The following is a 6081-nucleotide window of genomic DNA, read 5'->3' on the forward strand; positions in this document are numbered from 1 at the left end:
AAAACTAGACAGGAGCTCATTTTACCAGCACTCCTAAATGATGACGATGATTATTATTATGATATAATATTTGAATTTAAAATTAATTCAAAGGACAGGGTGAGACAGTGACAAGATGAGTAGGGCAGCGTTATACAGCCAGTGAAGCATAACTGGATCGGATCTTGAGACGCAGAAATCTACAGACGGAGGAAAACCAAAACCAAATCCTCATACGGTTGGTGTTCTTATTCATTTTTAATATTATTGTCTAGTTAAATCCACATTAGTGTGGATGACTGTAAGTGATAAAAGAAGCTTTGTCTCACTGGACACTTGCACAGTTGATACTGTATTAAAAAATGTTTTTTTCTAAAATATTCTTGACCAAAACTTTAAAGGGGATCTCCACTCTTGCTAGAATTTAAGTACACTTAAAATATATCTACAACCCAGATTTTTTTTTAAATGGGACACTTTTTAAAACTTAATAAAAATCAAAGCACATCAATTTACGAAATTCAGAGTTCACATTTACAAACACAAATATAAGTTTGAATATTAAAATCTTAAAACCCACCTGCACAGGTAGGTTTAAGGGAAGAGGAAGGGTTAGGATTAGACCAAAAAAATAAATAAATAAAGGCTTATAACTTGTTTTTTGCTTGTTGAGCATGTTGCTAAACCACAACAGAAAGTACATCAGTTAAAAAAAAATGTTTTGAATTACCTCCGCCCCTACTTTTATCCACTGGTGTGCAGGTGGGTTTTAAGAGGTTAAATATACTGTCTTTGTACAGTTGCATATAAGGATTAGCAAATGATTCTGTGTTATCCAAGTTTGTCCCAACCTTTTGCGAATCAGGGTTGTATAAAGCTAACCTCAGCTGTAAGGAAGAGCAGGACAGAAAGTATTCCTCTTCTCGGATTGTTCGACCGTGAATGTTTTCATGCATTCTATTCATTTGGTTGTCTTTTCTTTATTCAGATATGGCAGTGAACTCCTCCTTCAATGACTCCCTTCTTCATCCTGACATCCCCTCAAAAATCTATTGCTTCGTCACCGAACCGAGCTCCTTAATGTTCACCGCATACAGCATCACCAACATCCTCCTCCTCCTTCCTCTCTGCATCTTCATCATCTACCTGTGTCTGCAACAGCGCTCCACCTCTGCAGCAGCAGCAACGACGAGTCACTCAGATGTTTTCACCTACCACATGGTCGCCATGGAGCTGATTGAAGTCTTAGGGAGCATAACCACGTGTTGTGTTAGCTATGGGGATAATGTTCATATTTTACATGTGGTGGGCGTTCTTTGGTACTTCAGCTGGTGTGGGGAGATGTTCTTTCACCTCCTGACCTGTGTGGAGCGCTACCTGGCTGTCGTTCATCCCGTCACCTACCTGAGCCTGAGAGGAGAGAGAGGGATCAGAATCAGAAATATCAGCATCGGCTGTGTTTGGCTGCTTTGCTTTGGACACACATATCTGACAACTCTAGAATTCTACATCTTCATTGAGGTCTGCTTCTTGTTTGTCTCATCAATCACCATCTCCTTCTGCAGCCTTTTTGTTCTCTGCATTCTGATTGGTCCAGGGCCAGGGGAACAGGGCGGGGCCAGGGGAAGGGTTGACCAATCAAAGAGGAGGGCTTTCTACACCATCTTAGCCATACTGGGAGTGATGTTGCTGAAGTGTTTTGGGAATATACTTTGGTTTGTTGTTGATTCTCTGACGGTAGCTGATTCGTGTGTGCTGACAGGATCTTTTGTCTGGGTGAATCTGCCCAGCAGTCTGGTGTTACCTCTGCTGTTCCTGCACAGATCAGCAACATTAGTGTGTTGTAAGGAAGGATCAGAACTAGATTAGATCTGCATGAAATCTCTTGAGATTCTAGCAAACATCTGTCTGTTTTAACATCCTCTGTTTTGGTCTCAACCTGCTGTTGAGAAAAATATCTGGTCTGTTATTCTGGTAACTAAACATGTTGTTTTCTCTTTATAATTAGTTCAAGTTGCTGTATGTCTTGGGTCTCCTCTGGAAAAACAAAACTGTTCATTATCTTTGCTTCACTGAATATTCATTGGTTAGAAAAGTAGGAAAACGATGCTGGAGGAAACTAAGAGTGGATATTGTAATATATTCATTTCTGTATGCAAAGTAGAACACAGAAATGTTTTGTGTAACTTTGTCATGGCACTAACTTCGTAAAAATAAATGTATAACTGTATAAACATTGTTTTTCTTTTGGTCTTTACAAATACTCTACACATTAACATGTTTTTTCTTACTTCAGGAAGGCGCTGAAGTAAAAATGGACACCAGATGACAAAAAGACTAAAGACGTCACACAGCTCTACCTCAGACAATCTTTGTAGGAGTAATTTAAAGTAAAGCCTTGAGAACTACTGAAAGGCACCATGGCAATCAGTTTAACCTATTATTACATTCATGTTATTGATATATGTTATATATTCTTTGTAGCTTTAGAATTAAGAGTTGAAATGGCCACTATGGGGACTAAGGCCCCGTTTACACGAGGACGCTCGCGGGTGAAAACGACAAAATATTTTATCGGAAGTGCCTTTCGTTTAGACGGTGACGGCGTTTTGGGGGCTTAAAGACGCAAAAATCTGAAACCACCTTCCAAAGTGGAAAAGTTAAATACGCTCCGCCGTATCGTGTCCGTCTACACTGCCAAGATGCAAAACTCTGCTCAGATCTGCTCACGTCATGTGTTTACGTCACATCCATGCTCTAGTACAGGAAAAAAAACAAATGTGGGATTATTTCCATGGTGGGACCTTCAAGCTGCTCTGGCAGCTCTAATAAACTTACAGGAGTCTTTCCACCAAATGTCCAGGATATGTACAGATAGTATTAGTGAACAGAGAAGGATCTGGAATTACCTCCATCACATTCTGGATGCAGCGATTGGTGGGAGGAGTCAGACAGCTTTGGAGGAGACCTGGGAGATCTAGTGATGGAGGAGAACTTTGTGGAAGGAGTAGCTGATGAAAATGTGTGGCGTGAAAACTTCCACATGGCCAAAGATGCTCTTATGGCTTTAAGTGATGCCGCCTGGCTGCATACAATCAAATTTCACACACTTTTGCGTCACCGTATGCAGCAGATTTCCTCTCGAAAATGGTCGTCTAAACGAGGAAGAAAAAGTGAAGACACAATTCCACTTTTGTGTCTTCTGTTCAGACCGTCCTCGTGTGAACGGGGCCTAAGTTCATGATACATGAAGAAAATTGGGGTCATTGAATCCACAAGAGTCTCAGCTTTCCAGTCACATCCGATTTATACAACTCACAGCGTAGAATCTATCTGTAGGATTGGTTCAGCGGAGGTTGAGCATCACCATGGTACATCGATAAGAATGTAGGAGGGACAACTGATGTTTCCGTTTAAGCCATTTATTGTCACTATGCACACATTTAGAGCAATAGGAGAAGATGAGGCTTGACGGTTATGGTTTTCTGTAAATGATAAACAGAAAAACACAAGAATTACAATAGTTAACCAATGTACTGCTCAAAAAATAAAGGGAACACTTAAACAACACAATGTAACTCCAAGTCAATCACACTTCTGTGAAATCAAACTGTCCACTTAAGAAGTAACACTGATTGGCAATCAATTTCACATACTGTTGTGCAAATGGAATAAACAGGTGGGAATTATAGGCAATTAGCAAGACCCCCAATAAAGGAGTGGTTGTGCAGGTGGTGACCACAGACCACTCCTCAGTTCCTCTGAGAGCTTTCTGCCTGATGTTTTGGTCACTTCTGAATGCTGCCGGTGCTTTCACTCTAGTGGCAGCATGAGACGAGTCTACAACCCAACAAGGCTCAGCTAGAGCAGCTCATCCAGGATGGCTCATCAATGAGAGCTGTGGCCAGAAGGTTTGCTGTCTGTCAGTGTCCAGAGCATGGAGGAGCTACCAGGAGACAGGCCAGTACATCAGGAGACAGACCTGTACACCAGGAGACAGGCCAGTACATCAGGAGACAGACCTGTACACCAGGAGACAGGCCAGTACACCAGGAGACAGGCCAGTACACCAAGAGACAGGCCAGTACACCAGGAGACAGACCAGTACATCAAGAGACAGGCCAGTACACCAGGAGACAGACCAGTACACTAGGAGACAGACCAGTACACTAGGAGACAGGCCAGTACACTAGGAGACAGGCCAGTACACTAGGAGACAGGCCAGTACACCAGGAGACAGGCCAGTACACCAAGAGACAGGCCAGTACACCAGGAGACAGACCAGTACATCAAGAGACAGGCCAGTACACCAGGAGACAGACCAGTACACTAGGAGACAGACCAGTACACTAGGAGACAGGCCAGTACACTAGGAGACAGGCCAGTACACTAGGAGACAGGCCAGTACACCAGGAGACAGACCAGTACACCAGGAGACGTGGAGGAGGCCGGAGGAGGGCAACAACCCAGCAGCAGGACCGATACCTCCTCCTTTCTACAAGGAGGAGCAGGAGGAGCAGGAGGAGCCCTGCAACAGGACCTCCAGCAGGCCACAGATGTGTCTGCTCAAAGGGTCAGAAACAGACTCCATGAGGTGGTATGAGGGCCCGACATCCACAGGTGGAGGTTGTGCTCACAGCCCAACACCGTGCAGGACGTTTGACGTTTGCCAGAGAACACAAGATTGGGAAACTGGCCACTGGCGCCCTGTGCTCTTCTCACACACACTACTGAGCCTCATTTTTACTTTTTTTAAGTTGGATCAGCCTCTAGTGTGTTTTTCCACTTTAATTTTGAGTGTGACTCCAAATCCAGACCTCCATGGGTTAATACATTTAATTTCCATTGATAATTTTTGTGTGATTTTGTTGTCAGCACATTCAACTATGTAAAGAACAAAGTATTTAATAAGTAAATATTTCATTAATTCAGATCTAGGATGCGTGATTTTTAGTGTTCCCTTTATTTTTTTGAGCAGTGTATAACAGCACACTTAATAATTAGGAACCTAACAAACGAAGACCTGGCTCTCACCTTCAACAAGCTCTTTGACTGTGTCATCTAATAAATCATATTATATGAATCAAAGCTAGTTTTCTGTCTTACTGTGTCAACTGTGTAGACCAACAAATCAATGAAATAAAGGGGATTCATTTCTTTAAAAATCTCAATTAAAAATAACACATTAGTAAGAAATATTAGTGTAACCGAGTATAAGGGCGCCTATACGAGAGGGATAATAAAATAATAAACGGACACGAGCTGTCTTCAACAGGATAAGTCTCACCTTTATTCCTCTTCACAGCTTGCTCTCACAACAACCGTCAATACTCCACCGGACCAACCACACACTACTTCCGGTCTATCCTTCACAATAAAACAGTTGTGAAATGAATAATATCAAACAAAGCTTGACTAAGAGCTACCATAACAAAACTAGGTTACATTAGTTTGATATATTTTCTCCAATCATACAGCTGTAGCTAACTAGCTAGAAGTTTAGCTAAAGCTAATTAGAGGAGGGAGTGCACACAGACAGCTGTTTAAATCACATTTAAGTCGATGTGTTTGAAACGTATGAACCATATCCACTGATGGATCAAAGCTCCCAGGCTGTTTCTGCTCCTGAGTCACTCTACAGCTATGTGACTGATGTTAAACGGCTCTTTATGAGTCCTTTTATCTCACAATTTCGACTTTTTATGTCATAATTTGGACTGAGGTTGATTGAAGGCTTCATAGAGGGGCGATAGCCGCTCCTCTCTCTCTTCCAGCTGGAGATCAGGCCTTTTGTTTGGTTTTCTCCTTTGTTCTGGTGGGACTGGTGGCTTAGTTTTCGGGTATTTATTTCTGTTTGGTATTTTCATAGGGTCTGATTTGTTGGCAGAAGGGGTTCTTTTGGATCCGCGGACCCATTGAGGGTCCAAGGGTTCCCCTTTCTTTTATTGATTTTGCCCACCAGACCTTTTGTTTATTTCTTAGTTTTGATTCCCTCTGGGTTGTTTTGTTTGAATCCTTTGTAATGAATCATTGTTTTGCATCCATCCTGACTCTGGTAATAGTGTTAGATCCCTTTATTGGAGCCTTAGGTAGCGGGTCGTA

The sequence above is a fragment of the Centropristis striata genome, chromosome 12 (genome assembly GCF_030273125.1).
Source record: "Centropristis striata isolate RG_2023a ecotype Rhode Island chromosome 12, C.striata_1.0, whole genome shotgun sequence".
In the NCBI taxonomy this organism is placed as follows: Eukaryota; Metazoa; Chordata; class Actinopteri; order Perciformes; family Serranidae; genus Centropristis; species Centropristis striata.